This window comes from Hemiscyllium ocellatum, chromosome 12 (assembly GCF_020745735.1).
Source record: "Hemiscyllium ocellatum isolate sHemOce1 chromosome 12, sHemOce1.pat.X.cur, whole genome shotgun sequence".
Lineage (NCBI taxonomy): Eukaryota > Metazoa > Chordata > Chondrichthyes > Orectolobiformes > Hemiscylliidae > Hemiscyllium > Hemiscyllium ocellatum.
The window spans coordinates 90,413,094-90,429,043 of NC_083412.1; positions in this window are offsets into that span (position 1 = coordinate 90,413,094).

The following is a 15,950-nucleotide window of genomic DNA, read 5'->3' on the forward strand; positions in this document are numbered from 1 at the left end:
ACCCTCCAAAAAAAGAGAAGCAGACACTAACAGTAACATACTGACTGTTACATCAGCCAGCATAGAGTCAGTCCCCTAAACTAAGGAGGCTCTGAATCTCCTGTTTATATCTGTCAGCTAGGTCTCCCTGATTGGACTAGATTAACGGCCCCAATTAGGGAACTCACATTCTATGTGGTCCAGCCGGCTGACCTCATTACACTCACTGCAATGACAAATTCTCATTATTGGCTCCCATTGGCAGCACTCATTCATTTGAAGTCATGTGTTCGATTCCCACACGTTAGACTTGAGCACTAAGATCTGGGCTAACACTTCAATATTGAGAGGGTGCTGCATTGTTGGAGGTGACAGCTTTCAGGTGAGGCATTAAGACGATGTCCTGTTTGTCCCCTGGATTAGATGCCAATAAATCTATCACACTCTTTAAAAGAAGAGTAGGCAACACTCTGCGGTTGATCAGGAAACCTAGAAGCTGTCCCTGATTTGATAAGACAACAGCTGCCTCAGTGAGGTGACCCTCAGTGGACATTCTCATAATGAGTGGATCAGTAAAAGTGAAGGTACAGTCATCACCCGTAAGGAGAATTTAGCATTAATGTATTTGCTGAGCATTTAAGTACAATGTGTGGAGGAGGCATTTAGATTTACTGTGCATATCGAGCGTTTAGATTAGTGAGCTGGAGCTGCTCAGGAGATATGTCGAGGGAATTGTTACATTTTCTTTGTAAAGGGCCTCATCATTTTGGACTTGGAGTAACTCGCATTCTGAATATCCGTTCAACGATTACAATAGATGTACCCAACAGTCTGCTTCAAATAAATGGATGTTATTTTGTTAATTAAGCATGGAACAGAGGTGGAAATTGCCAGTCTGTAATTAGGTTGTATAAATGACTGCTGTCTAAGTTGCACACATCCATTCATATCTCACAGCTGAATCAATGCACATGTCAATATAAATGCCAACTTCTAACACACAAGCCCAGAAAGATAATCCATCTCTTTGATGAATTTCTGAAATTCAGGAAGGGAAGCCAAGGCTTTGGATTGAGTTTCTGATACTGGAGCTGAAAAAAAAGGCTCAAGTCAATACCTGTCAAATGGCTTGCACCATCTCGTCTACCAACCTGCTTTCTTTAGTCATTCCAATTCCTACCTGTGCCTCAAGTGCAACCACAGCGGTTATAGACACCTCAAAAGAAAGAGTAAGATAGGAAACTCATTGGATGAAGAGCAGAAGTAACTCCTGCGACTTTCCCAGGTATACCCTTGTCAACATCACCTTCACGTGTATTCAATGTTTCATATCGAATAAATCCAGTGAGGGACAAGATCAGAAAGAGCTGCGACACTTCACCTTAGTGAGGACATGGCTCAGAAAAGGCTTAATAAACATGTAAAAAATTCAGAAGGGGTTCTGATCCAGTAAATAAAGCGAAACTTCTTTTCTCCTGGATAAAAGGTTAGTAACCAAAAGGAACAACCCGTAAAGTAATTGGCAAAACGAGCCAAGGGAGACGGGGAGAAATTCTTTTACATGGCAGGATATTCTGATCAGGAATGCAATATCTCAGAGGGTTGCAGAAATAAGGTTTGCAGTCATTTTCAAAGTGAAACATACCTTTAACAGATACATTTTCAGTGCGATGAAGACATAGAGTGGGGGATCAGAACTAATTGGACAGTATGTGCAAAAATCCAGCGCATAAACATTGGGTTGAGTGATCTCCTCCTGTGCTGGAGAATTCTGTGATCCAATTTCCAGCAGTTGCCTCTGATAGTGTCTCTGCAATGTTTCCAATCTCCTGATGTCTTTTTAAGCATGTTTCAGATCTACACAAACCCCTTTAAAGATTTATCTGTGTACTTTCAGCAGTGGTCTAGTTAAGTGAAGCCAGTTAAACCATGGATATTTCAAGCCATGGTATCATGTGATTTGCTGTGACAACTCGTAGTCATTTCTGCCCTTAACCCAGATTAGTTCTGTCCTCACGATTTGCCATAGATTCAGCAAAGGACTTTTACCTTCAGCTGTAAATGAAGTTAAAACCTAAAAGGTAAAATTGCCCCAGTCCTCAGAGGTCATTAACCTTGCTATCTTCAAGAGAGAGTGGCTTAATCTAACTGTCACCACATCTCAGGCAAAGGGTGAGGTCAATAAAGTGAGACCTTCATGGTGATATCAGAAGTTAATACTTATTTTAGCACCGGTAAGAACAGGATAAGCGTAACTCAGTACTGAGGATTCAATAATCTTTTATTGAAGTTTTTTTTTCTTATGTTCCTGAAACATACCTTTGGCACTGTAATGGAGGGGATTTACCTAAGCACCAGATCAGATGGCAGGCTTTTCAATCTGGCATGCCTCAGAGCCAAAATAAAAGTATGTGCGGCACACATCAGGGGCATGTTGTTTGCCGATGATGCTGCAGTTGCAACACGCATCCAGCAGGAACTCCAGTTACTGATAGGCCGCCTCTTTCACACTTGCAAGAATTTCGGGCTGACTATCAGTCTGAAGAAGATGAGCATCCTGGGACAGGACACAAAAGCACTGCTGGTCATCACCATCAAGGACTACCACGTCAGTGTTGTCCATCAGTTTACCATCACTGACAACCTCTCCTTGGGCTCAGAGATTGACAAGAGGATCGGGAAAGCAGTCTCAACTCTTGCTCACCTCACGACTCATGTACGGACAAATCCCAAGCTGACAGTGAAGACAAAAATATCAGTCTACAACATCTGCGTCATAAGCACACTGCTATATGGCAGTGAAACGTGGACTTCATATGCCAGACAGGAGAGAAGACTAAACAACTTCCACTTGAGCAGTATCTGCCATAATCCTGGGCATATTCTGACAAGATAGAGTCTCAAATGCAGTGGTCCAGTCTCACACTGGCCTTCCCAGCATGAACAGTGTGCTCAGGCAGCGGAGACTGCACTGGCTGGACCATGTCCATCGCATGGAGCATGGCTGCATCCCAAAGGATATCCTCAATGGAGAGCTCGCATTTGGGGAGAGACCCACAGGGCATCCCCAGCTGCACTACAAAGACATCTGCATGAGGGATATGAAAGTGCTTGATATTGTTACAGAGTCCTGGCAAAGACTTGCAGCTGATCGCACGAGATGGAGAAGCACCCTGAATCAACACCTCAAAACAGGGGAAGAGGAGCTGATGAGTGCTGCAGCAGACAAGTGGGCACACAGGAAGGAGGGCAGCAGCTCTAGCAGATCAACAACCACATACAGCGGTGACCTCTGTGACCGGGTCTGAGACTCCAGCATTGGTCTCTTCAGTCAAAAGCAACATTGCTTCAGGGAAGCAGAAAGATAAAACAACGAGGGTATAATCCATGGTCAGCCATGACCGAAAGGGGCCTCACATATTAAAGATCACATGTATGCAGCAAACTCCCCATTATCAGCCAGGTATTGGAACTGGAGCATGCTGATTACATGAATCAGTTGCATGAGAAATACTCTCATTGAAAACCAATGTAGCAAACTCTATCTCTCGTTGAACAAAATATCTTATATTGAAACATCAAAAGAGCGGTGCAATTTACCTGCTGTATTCTGGAAACTTTAAAAAATATTTCATTAAGGTCATCAAAGCTACATCTTGTGCTGCTGCTGAAGTCGAGGATGGAGGAGATGGGGATTGAGGTCCAGTAACTCTCTTGACTAATTTTTTTTTACATTCTTGCATGCTTTCCTTCTCTCATGCAAATTGGGAATGCAGGAGTTAATACTGCTTGAGACGCAATTGGCAAAAATAGGTGCTTCTGAAGAAAAGGTTGGGTTCTGAGATGAGGCTTCATTGATTTTTTTTCTGCTAGAATGGACACACATGGATGAAACAGTTTTATTCTGCTCCATAAATCTTCCACATGTCTATTTTGTGTTGCTGTCTCAAGATTACTTCCAGAGTTACATGCAAGTGAATATAGAAAGAAGGAGATAAAATAGATAAAATGGCCTGAAAGATAATGCAGAAGGGAAGGCTTTGAATTCTTGGGATATTGGGATTGGCACTAGGACCCTACACAAGCAGAACATTAAGACAGTCAAGACTGAATGCTTTGTGGGGTAAGTTGCTAAAGTTAATGGGGAGTCATAAAGTTATACAGCATAGAAACAGACTGTTTGCTCCAACTCATTCATTCTGACCAAGTTTCCAAAAATAGTCCCATTTTCTTGCATTTGGCCCAGGTTTTAACTTAGCTGAAAATGTGTTGCTGGTTAAAGCACAGCAGGTCAGGCAGCATCCAAGGAATAGGAAATTCGACGTTTCGGGCCAGAGCCCTTCATCAGGAATGAGGAGAGGGTACCAGGCAGGCTAAGATAAAAGTTAGGGGGGAGGGGCGATGGAGATGTGATAGGTGGAAGGAGGTCAAGGTGAGGGTGATAGGCCGGAGTGGGGTGGGGGCGGAGAGGTCAGGAAGAAGATTGCAGGTTAGGAGGGCGGTGCTGAATTCAAGGGAATCGACTGAGACAAGGTGGGGGGAGGGGAAATGAGGAAACTGGAGAAATCTGAGTTCATCCCTTGTGGTTGGAGGATTCCCAGGCGGAAGATGAGGCGCTCTTCCTCCAACCGTCCCAGAGGTGTTCCCTGAAGCGTTCCGCAAGTAGGCGGCCTGTCTCCCCCCAGTGATGCAATACATCATCTATTGCATCCGCTGCACCCGATGTGGCCTCCTCTATATTGGGGAGACGGGCCGCCTACTTGCGGAACGCTTCAGGGAACACCTCTGGGACGCCCAGACCAACCAACCCAACCATCCCGTGGCTCAACACTTTAACTCTCCCTCCCACTCCACCGAAGACACGCTGGTCCTTGGACTCCTCCATCACCAGAACATAACAACACGACGGTTGGAGAAAGAGCGCCTCATCTTCCGCCTGGGAACCCTCCAACCACAAGGGATGAACTCAGATTTCTCCAGTTTCCTCATTTCCCTCCCCCCCACCTTGTCTCAGTCAATTCCCTTGAACTCAGCACCGCCCTCCTAACCTGCAATCTTCTTCCTGACCTCTCCGCCCCCACCCCACTCCGGCCTATCACCCTCACCTTGACCTCCTTCCACCTATCACATCTCCATCGCCCCTCCCCCAAGTCCCTCCTCCCTACCTTTTATCTTAGCCTGCCTGGCACCTTCTCCTCATTCCTGATGAAGGGCTCTGGCCCAAAACGTCGAATTTCCTATTCCTTGGATGCTGCCTGACCTGCTGTGCTTTAACCAGCGACACATTTTCAGCTCTGATCTCCAGCATCTGCAGACCTCACTTTTTACTCCAGGTTTTAACTTAACTTGGCTCATGTTGGGAAGCAGGACATATTATAAAGTATCAAAGGGCACAAAATATTGAGAGGGATGGAGAGATTAGAATAGAGAGTAATAAGTTAATAGGTGAGGTCAGAAAAGTATTGAAACAAAATAACATCAAAAATAAAAGCAAGAGTAGGCCATTCAGCCTTTCAACATTATCATGCTTGATCATCCAACTCAGAACCCTGTTCCCAGTTTCTCCCCATATCATTTGATCCCTACAGTCCAAAGAACTATAACTCCTTCTTGAAAACATTAAACGTTTTCACCTCAACTGCTCACTGTGACAGACGATCTCACCACTCTCTGGGTGAAAACGTTTCTTCTGATCTCAGTCCAATATAGCCTACTGCAATATACTTTAGATTCACTTAGAACGATTATTAACAACTATAAGCACTCTCATATTATTTTTCTCTCGGCATCCTCACCACCTGTTCCATTCCTCCTCTCCCCTTTTCAACAGAATGAGAAAACATAATTTTCCAAAGAAGAGTCACAGATCTCAAAGCATTAACTCTGTTTTTCTCTTCACAGACACTGCCAGACATTTTAGATTTCTCCAGCACTTCCTGTTTTTATTTCAGATCTTCAGCCTTGGTAGTATTTTACCTTTATTCCCTCTACTTTCAGCTGCTTTGTCTGTGGCTTTGCCAAGGCACCATTCCGGCCTAACAGGAGGAGCAGCAGACAGTGGTTGATAACGGGTTCTTTCCTTTCTCTCATTTGTGCTCTAGCCTTCATCACAGAGAGAAACTGTTTCAATTAAATGTGGTTGACTCTGTATGAGCAAGGGTCAAAAATCCTAGAAGCTCCAAGAACTTTAGTTCTAAAAAATCGATAACAAGTTCACTCTCTACTGGTTATGTGATTTACTTAGACTTGTTTCATTTACCTTTTAGGACTACAATTACAACTTTGAATCATGACTTAGTGTATGGCATCTATTTTATCAAAGGGGTGTTCCTTTATGAGTTTCCAATAAACCATTCCATGTTTCCTCAGCAATCTAATGAATTCAATGCTCATTGAGTGATTTCCTGGTGTCAAACCTATTCATGTTGTTCGCATTCTTGATGGAGTGCATAATGGTATTCCTTACTTCACTCAGTCTCCCTTTTCTTTACACTGTGATAGGTTTTAACAAACCATCGTTTGGAATAACTGAACAATCTGTAATCAACTTTAGCGATAACCTACATTGTGATCTTGTTCCTTCACTTACGTTTTTAACTAGTAAATAAATGAAATCTCCGAGGAGATGTGTCATTTCCTCAGAGAATCCCAATACATTAGATAAGTGCGATGCATTTTCCTCAAGTCTAAAACTATTCAAAACTATTCCACATCATTAACATGCTTGAATGAATCCCTTCAAAACAGATTAAAATACTTTTTTCTCACCATAGATTTCACATTAACAAGGTTATAATTTTCACATTTTTGATTGTGAAATTCATACCTGCACAGAAGTCCTTTTAGGCACAGATATTTCATTAGACAAGGCAGAAACAATGTTATCCAGTGAGTATCTTGGCTCTTTGGCTGCCCTGAATTTATATATATTACATATTTAACCTCTCGTGAAGTTATTCTGTGCCATGTGTATCTCAGCATGCTGTTACTCCCCCTTTTGTCACTTGTCTTGCCTATCTAACATTTATTCTTCACACATGACCGCAGAATTACTTTTAATGGAACAAAGAAAAACTGCAAGGATGACACAGTGGCTCAGTGGTTAGCACTGTTGCCTCAGAGCACCAGGGACCCAGTTTCAATTCCTGCCTCAGATGACTGTCTGTGAGGAGTTTGCACATTCTCCTTGTGTCTGCATGGGTTTGCTCCAGTTTTGTCTCACAGTCCAAAGATGTGCAGGTCAGGTGGATTGGCCTTGCTAAGCTGCCCATAGTGTTAGGTGCATTAGTAGGAGGGAAATGGGTCTGGGTGGGTTATACTTCGTAGGGTCAATGTGACTGGTTGGGCCAACGGGCCTGTTTCCATACTACAGGGAATCTCATCAAAAAGTACTGAAGTCACTCTGCAGGTCTGGCAGCATCTATTCAGAACTGAGTTCTGATGAAGGGTCATTGGTCTCGAAATGTTAATTCTACTTCGTCCCTTCACAGACTCAGCCAGACCTGCTGAGTTCCTCCAGCAATTTCTGTTTTTGTTTGTTTCATATCTCCAGTATCTGCAATCCTTCATTTGGGTTTACCTTTGATGGCTCCCAACTTCACAGTCACAAGTGATAAAATTGTACAGTTTGTCAGCTCAGAAGGATGACATTGAGCCAATCGGGTGACATCAATTTCTTTGCAAACTCTTTACTTTTTTTTGTATATTTTAAATTTTCTTCTTTCTTTATGAAACTTATTCTTTAAAAGGTATTTTGTATTGCAACACTGTTTCTTATATATTCTTAGCTTTACGCAAGCTTTGAATGGAGAACTAACTCAATTATTTCATCTTACATTTGTGTTCTGAAGAAAAGTCATTGGACTTGAAATCCTAGCTCTGCTTTCAATCCTGAGATGCCAGACTTACTGAGATTCTCCAGTAGTTTCTGTTTTTGTTTCAAATTTCCAACATCCACAGTTCTTTGCTTTATTAATTTGATGCCATCCTGTTACGTATTAACTGACCAGAGGCAGAACTTTTCTTTGCTCTGGCAGTAGATCTGCAGATATAGGAAGGTTGAGAAAAATCCCTGAGTAGCCTTTCTGCCACTCTTCACCTCACCCGTAACCTGCTTGGAATTGTACATGTGTTGAAGACAGCTTACCCGATTGGGGCCCATAAGGAGTAGGATTTCAGATTGTCCAGCTGTTCTATCTCTCTAAGGTGGAAATCTCATCTTCAACCAACGAACCAACATCTCATGGAATGTTCAATGACTCTGGGGCCGTTAGGATTAGGGAAGCTAAATTTGCTGTCAATTCTTTGAGTTGCAGGGTGAAAATCATATCATCCGAACATTCTGTTCATAGTTTACTAACTCACCTCACCAAATGCATTCACAATTTTGAGCATATCAATCAGAAAACCTCTTGACCTTTTCTGATCCGGTGAAAAATGCCTCAATTTCTCTCATCTTACCTTGTTACTAAAGTCTCTTAGTCTTGATGGCAGCTTGCTAACCCTTTTGTGCATCTCTCCAAGGGTTTGATAGGTTTCCTGAAGTGGGATTTTCCATATGGCACACAATATTGTTTATTTTTGATGATTAAGACTGTGTTAGAGCTTGAAAAAAAAATGATATCTTCACAATTTGCCCACTATCAATGAGTAAATCACACACCAAGTTCAAGGTATTAAGAGAAAAGCCATGATTTGTGAATCTCCAGAATGTGTTAGCTATTGTAATTATAGAGACATTGAGTCTTAGAGATGTATAGCACGGAAACAGATCCTTCAGTCCAACTTGTTCATGTTGACCAGAAATCCCAACCCAATCTAGTCCCACTTGCCAACACCCGGCCCAGATCACTCTAAACCCTTCTTATTCATGTACCCGTCCAGATGCCTTTCAAATGTTTCAGCTGTACCAGCCTCTACCACTTCCTCTGGCAGCTTATTCCATACACGTACCACCCTCTGCGTGAAAAAGTTGCCCCTTAGGTCTCTTTTATATCTTTCCCCTCTCACCCTAAACCTATGCCCTCTAGTTCTGGACTCCCCCGCCCCAGATAAGAGGCTTTGTCTATTTATCCTATCATGATTTTATAAACCTCTATAAGGTCAGCCCTCAGCCTCTGACTTTCTAGGCAAAACAACTCCAGTCTATTCAACCTCACCCTATAGCTCAAATCCTCCATCCCTGGCAACATCCTTGCAATTTTTTTCTGAACCCTTTCAAGTTTCACAGCATCCTTCCGATGAGAAGGAGACCTGAATTGCAGTCAATATTCCAAAAGTGGCCTAACCATTGTCCTGTATAGCCGCAACATGACCTCCCAACTCCTGTACTCAATACTCTGTCCAATAAAGGAAAGCATACCAAACGCCTTCTTCACTATCCTATCTACCTGTGACTCCACTTTCAAGGAGCTATGAACCTGCACTCCAAGGTCTCTTTGTTCAGCAACACTCCCTAGGACCTTACCAATAAGTGTATAAGTCCTGCTAAGATTTGCTTTCCCAAAATGTAGCACCTCACATTTATCTAAATTAAACAGTTGCCATGGTCTCCCAAATATTTTTAAGAATGTGCGAATTTAATTTCCCATTAAACCTATCCCAGTAAGTTAAGACTGATAATTAAGAGGTTAAGTAGCTTTTTAATGTGATAATGCGCGTTAATGAAGTGCCAATTAACCTTCCTGGCACAGCAAATAAATTGTTTCTAACGTTCACCCTCAGTTGCATAGGCAGAAAATAGTTCTGGAAATTTTAAAAAATGTCAAATTTTCATTGCTTTTTTAACTTTGCCTCTTTGATTCTTTTCTTTCTCTCTTTGGTAATGTGTTTTTCCTCTCTTTTATCATCTCACCTTTCCTCTCTGTTATTCTTTCCTGTCATTCTCAATTTTTCAGTTTCACTGGTGAAGGACATACCCTCTTTGAACTTTCATAATCATTTTGTTATCAAATTGCATCTCCAAACATGTACATTGTGAAAACCTAAAAGCAGAGGGATGTAACCAAACATCTAACGAACAGAATGCATGATGTGATGCTCCACTCTATTTTTGAGAACGTAGAGACAAGAAAAGGCCATTTGGACCATCAAATCTGCCCTGTCATTTGATACAATCATGGCTGATTGAACATTTGTTGTGCACACCCAATCTACATAAATCTGTACATCACTGGTCCTCAAAAAAATGATTAATCACTGCTTTCAACATGATTAAAGACTGAGCTTCTTCTGTGATAGAATATTCATAGCCATTGAGTGAAAAGAAAGTCTGGTTAAAGCACAGCAGGTTAGGCAGCATCCAAGGAACAGGAAATTCGACGTTTCGGGCCAGAGCCCTTCATCAGGAATCTGTAGGGAGGAGGGACTTGGCGGAGGGGAGTTGGGGATGTGATAGGTGGAAGGAGGTCAAGGTGAGGGTGATAGGCCGGAGTGGGGTGGGGGCGGAGAGGTCAGGAAGAAGATTGCAGGTTAGGAGGGTGGTGCTGAGTTGAGGGAACCGACTGAGACAAGGTGGGGGGAGGGGAAATGAGGAAACTGGAGAAATCTGAGTTCATTCCTTGTGGTTGGAGGGTTCCCAGGCGGAAGATGAGGCGCTCCTCCTCCAGCTGTGGTGTTGTTATGTTCTGCCGATGGAGGAGTCCAAGGACCTGCATGTCCTCGGTGGAGTGGGAGGGAGAGTTAAAGTGTTGAGCCACGGGGTGGTTGGGTTGGTTGGTCCGGATTCCTGATGAAGGGCTCTGGCCCGAACCGTCGAATTTCCTGTTCCTTGGATGCTGCCTAACCTGCTGTGCTTTAACCAGCAACACATTTTCAACTGTGATCTCCAGTATCTGCAGACCTCACTTTTTAGCTGAAAAGAAAGTCTGTCCATCTCAGACCTAAATGGAAGACTCCCTTCCCCTTACTTTTAGTTGTGTCCCCTGGTTTTTGATGCCTCAAATGGAGGAAACATTTTAACGGCATCGAGCCTGCTGATTTCAGTTCATAGATTTATAATTCATAGAATCAGAACAGGCCATTCAACCCATCAGGTCTGCAATGCCCCTCCAAAGAGCATCCCATGCAGACCCATCGCTCTACCTTATCCCTATAACCCTACATAGCCTGCACATGCCTAGACACTAACCTCTAGAGAATACAGGCTTCATTTGTCCAATCGCTCTTCATGGAACTGCTTCCTGACACAGTATGTAGACAGGCCGACAAGGGGCGAAGCCACTTTAGATTTAGTACTGGGTAATGAGCTGGGCCACGTGTTAGATTTGGAAGTAGGTGAGCACTTTGTAGTCAGCGATCACAATTCTGTCAGGCTTACTTTCGTGATGGAAAGGGATAGGTGTACTCCACCGAGCAAGAGTTACAGCTGGGGGAAGGGGAAATTACGATGCATTTAGGAAAGATTTAGGAAGTGTAGAATGGGGAAGAAACTGCAGGGGATGAGCACATTAAAAATGTGGAGCTTATTCAAGGAAAAGCTCCTGTGTGTCCTAGCTAAGTATGTACCTGTCAGGCAGGGAGGAAGATATAGAACACGTGAGCCGTGGTTTACTAAGGAAGTGGAATCCCTGGTCAAGAAGAAGAAGAAGGCTTATGTTAGGACAAAATGTAAAAACTCAGTTAGGGCGCTTGAGGATTCCAAGGAAGTCAGGAAAGACCTAAAGAGAGAGCTCAGGAGAGCCAGGAGGGGGCATGAGAAGTTGTTGGCAGATAGGATCAGGGTTAACCCTAAGGCTTTCCATAGGTATGTCAGGAATAAAAGAATGACGGGAGTGAAATTAGGGCCAATCAAGGATAATAGTGGGAAGTTGTGTGTGGAGTCAGAGGAGATGGGGAAACACTAAATAAATATTTTTCGACAGTGTTCACTATAGAAAATGAAAATGTTGGCAAGGAAGATACAGAGATACTTGCATCTAGACTATAAGAGATTGAGGTTCACAAGGAAGAAGTATTAGAAACACTGCAGAGTGTGAAAATAGACAAGTCCCCTGGGCCGGATGGGATCTATCCTAGGGTCATTAGGGAAGCAAGGGAAGAGATTGCTGAGCCTTTGGCAGTGATCTTCAAATCATCATTGTCTACAGGAATAGTGCCTGAGGACTGGAGGATAGCAAATATAGTTCCCTTGTTCAAAAAGGGTAGTAGAGACAACCCTGGTAATTACAGACCAGTGAGTCTCACTTCAGTTGTTGGTAAAGTGTTGGAAAAGGTTATAAGAAATAGGATTTATAACTATCTAGAAAAGAATAATCTGATCAGGGACAGTCAGCACGGTTTTGTGAAGGGTAGGTCGTGCCTAACGAATCTTATTGACTTTTTTGACAAAGTGACCAAACAGGTAGATGAGAGTAAACCGGTTGATGTGGTGTATATGGATTTCAGCAAGGCATTCGATAAGATTCCCCACAGTAGGCTGTTATACCAAATGCAGAGGAATGGGATTGTGGAAGACATAGCAGTTTGGATCAGTAATTGGCTTGCTCAAAGAAAACAGAGGGTTGTAGTTGATGGAACATGTTTATGTTGGTGTCCAGTTACTAGCGGTGTACCGCAAGGGTCAGTGTTGGGTCCACTGCTGTTCGTCATTTTTATAAATAACCTAGATGAGGGCTTAGAAGGATGGGTTAGTAAATTTGCGGATGACACTAAGGTCGGTGGAGTTGTGGATGGTGACGAAGGATGTAGTAGGTTGCAGAGAGACATAGATAGGATGCAGAGCTGGGCTGAGAGGTGGCAAATGGAGTTTAATGTGGACAAATGTGAGGTGATACACTTTGGGCGGAGTAATTGGAATGCAAAGTACTGGGCTAATGGTAGGATTCTTGGGAGTGTCGATGAGTAGAGAGATCTCGGTGTCCATGTACACAGATCCCTGAAAGTTGCCACCCAGGTTGACAGGGTTGTTGAGAAGGCATACAGTGTTTTGGCCTTTATTAATAAAGGGATTCAGTTCCAGAACCAGGAGGTTATGCTGCAGCTGCACAAAGCTCTGGTATGGCCACATTTGGAATATTGTGTACAGTTCTGGTCACCGCATTATAAGAAGGATGTGGAAGCTTTGGAAAGGGTGCAGAGGAGATTTACTAGGGTGTTGCCTGGTATGGAAGGAATGTCTTACGAGGAAAGGCTGAGGGCCTTGAGGCTGTTCTTGTTAGAGAGAAGAAAGTTGAGAGGTGACTTAATAGAGACATATAAGATAATCAGAGGGTTAGATAGGGTGGACAGGGAGAGCCTTTTTCCAAGTATGGGGACAGCAAACACGAGGGGACACAACTTTAAAGTGAGGGGAGATAGGTATAAGACAGATGTCAGAGGTAGTTTCTTTACTCAGAGAGTAGTAAGGGTAAGGAATGCTTTGCCTAGAACAGTAGTGTGTTTGCCAAGTTTAAGTGCATTTAAGTCGCCATTGGACAGGCAAATGGACATACATGGAATTGTGTAGGTGGGATGGGTTTCAGATTAGTATGACAGGGCGGTGCAACATCGAGGGCTGAAGGGCCTGTACTGCGCTGTAATGTTCTATACTCTATGTCCTAACTCCGGCAAAACTTCATTGCATTCTCTTTAGGGCAATGATATCTTTCCTCAAATAAAGAAATCAAAACTGCACACAGTACTGCAGTACCATGGTCCTTCCATGTTCCTATGGAATTGAAGCACAACTTCACTATTCGTGTGTTCAAATCCTCTTCTGATAAAAGCTAACATCCCATGAAGATAAAACAAAGAACTGCAGCTGCTAGAACCAGAACAAAGACAGGAGTTGCTGATGGAACTCAGCAGGTCTGGCTGTACTGAAAGCAGTGTGAACATTTTGAATCCAGTGATTCTTCATTAGAACTGATAGCAGCTGGGAAAAAGTTGTACGTGTGCAGAAGACAAGGCTGAGGAGGTGGGGGTTGGGGAAAGGGAGAGATGAGCGGGTAGTGGAGATAGAGCCCAAAGGGAGAGAGAAAGTGTGCGTTATGGACCAGACCAAACCCCCTCAAAACTTATTCAGAAAATAGTCCAGACTCTAGTCCAGAAGCAATTTGATTGGCCAAACTATCAGATTTGATGGAAAACACACTTTATTCATTCTTAACTATGGTTAGAAAACAATAAAAGAAAGAAATTGGAATAATCTAACTCTACTGGATAACTTAGAATAGTGGATGTTTAACTATTACTAATTAATTGTTCCAACATAGTAACATCCTAGAAACACATCTTTGGCAATGGCAAGTTCCGTAAAACAGATTGTCTCACAGGCGACTCGAGCAGCAAATGAAACAAGTATTAAGAGAAAACTCTGAGAGAGAGAGAGAGAAAGAGGGAAGGAGGGAGCTGAGGAGACAGAGAGAGGGAAGGGAAGGGCACAGAGAGATAGCAAGGGGCTGAGAGAGGGGGAGAGAGAGAAAGAGAGAGAGAGAGAGAGAGAGAGTAACAGGGAGAGATGTACTGCAGCTTCCACACAACTGCAAGACCCAACAATGCTACTGAAAAACTAAACTAAAAATCCTGGTTCTGTGGGTTGTTGACCTCATCCAGCCAGGTTGCTTCTATTGTTCCAACTCTTAAAAGAAAATCCAAGGCCTCACAGGCCATTTACTCTGATAGCTCTGAGTAGACAGTCTTTACCCTTGCTTTAAAAAAAGGACAAAATACATCTCTTAAAGTAATAGTATTGCCACAGATAGGAAAGGGGTAAGTAAACACAGAGATTTTTGATGGCAGGCCAGGACAGAAGAGGAGTTGAATAAGTGATAATGTGGGCTGAGGGTGTCAGAGAATGGGTGAAAGCTAACCATGTGAACTGAAAATAGATCTGAGAGTGGGTAATAAAGGTTTGACTGTGCTTAAAGCAATGCATGTCATAACAGGACTGAGTGTGGGTGTGGGTAGAAAATCAAGGAAGGACAGAATCAGGATCTCAAGTTATTGAACTCGATGTTGAATCCTTGAGGCTGCAGGGTCCCCAAGTGGAAAATGAAATGTTGTTCTTCAAGCCTGCACTCATGCTCACTGAAACACTGCGACAGGCCTGAGGCAGAAATATTGTGCGAGACTACGTGGTGTGTTGAAGTGGCAGGTTACCAGAGACTTGGGGTATTTTTACAGACCGAATATCAATGTTCTGTAGAGCAGTCACCCAGTCTGCATTTCATCTCCCCAGTGTCGAGGAGACCACATTGTGAGCAGCGAATGCAATAGACTAGATTGCAATGCAGGTCAATTGCTGCTTCACCAGGAAGGTATGTTTGGGGCTTTGGAAGGAGGGCAGGTGAATGGGCAGGTGTTATATCTTCTGCAATTGCATGGGAAAGCATCACTGAGGTGTGAGGAGGTGTTGGGAATGGAGGAGGAGAAGATCAGTAAGACCCAGAAGGTATAGGCCCTGGAGAAAGCTGGTAAAGGAGGGGAGGGGAATATGCATCTGGTGGTGGCAATCCACGGTGGAGACGGAAGTGGCAGCATATAGTCATTTGGATGTGGTTGCTGTAAGTGCGGACCAGTGTGGGAGATGGGTCAAACACGGTTAAGACTCCTTCCCATTCTGCACGGATTCCTCATCTCTATTGTGCTTGTTCCTCCTCCCGCCCCCTCCCTCCAACCAAAATGGATGACCTTACATTCTTTCTCATTATGTTCTGGTTGTTATTTTCTAGCCCAATCTTTGTGTCTGTCCATATCCAGATGAAGTCGTTTGGTGTCTTCCTCACAACAGACATTCCCATTTAGCTCTGTATCATCGGCAAATGCGTAAATGTTACATTTGATCCTGAGCTCCAAATCGCTGTTGTATATTGTCAACAACTGAGGCCTAAATGCAGATTGTTGTAGTAGCCCTCTAGTCACAGCCTGCCAATGTCAGAGCCCAATTGAATGTTTTTTTTTTGCTGGATTGAATCCATATTCTATTTCACTTTCCTACCTTCCTTTTTTTTAAAGATTGCTTTGTAGTCAATCACTCCCTCTGCCTGGATGAA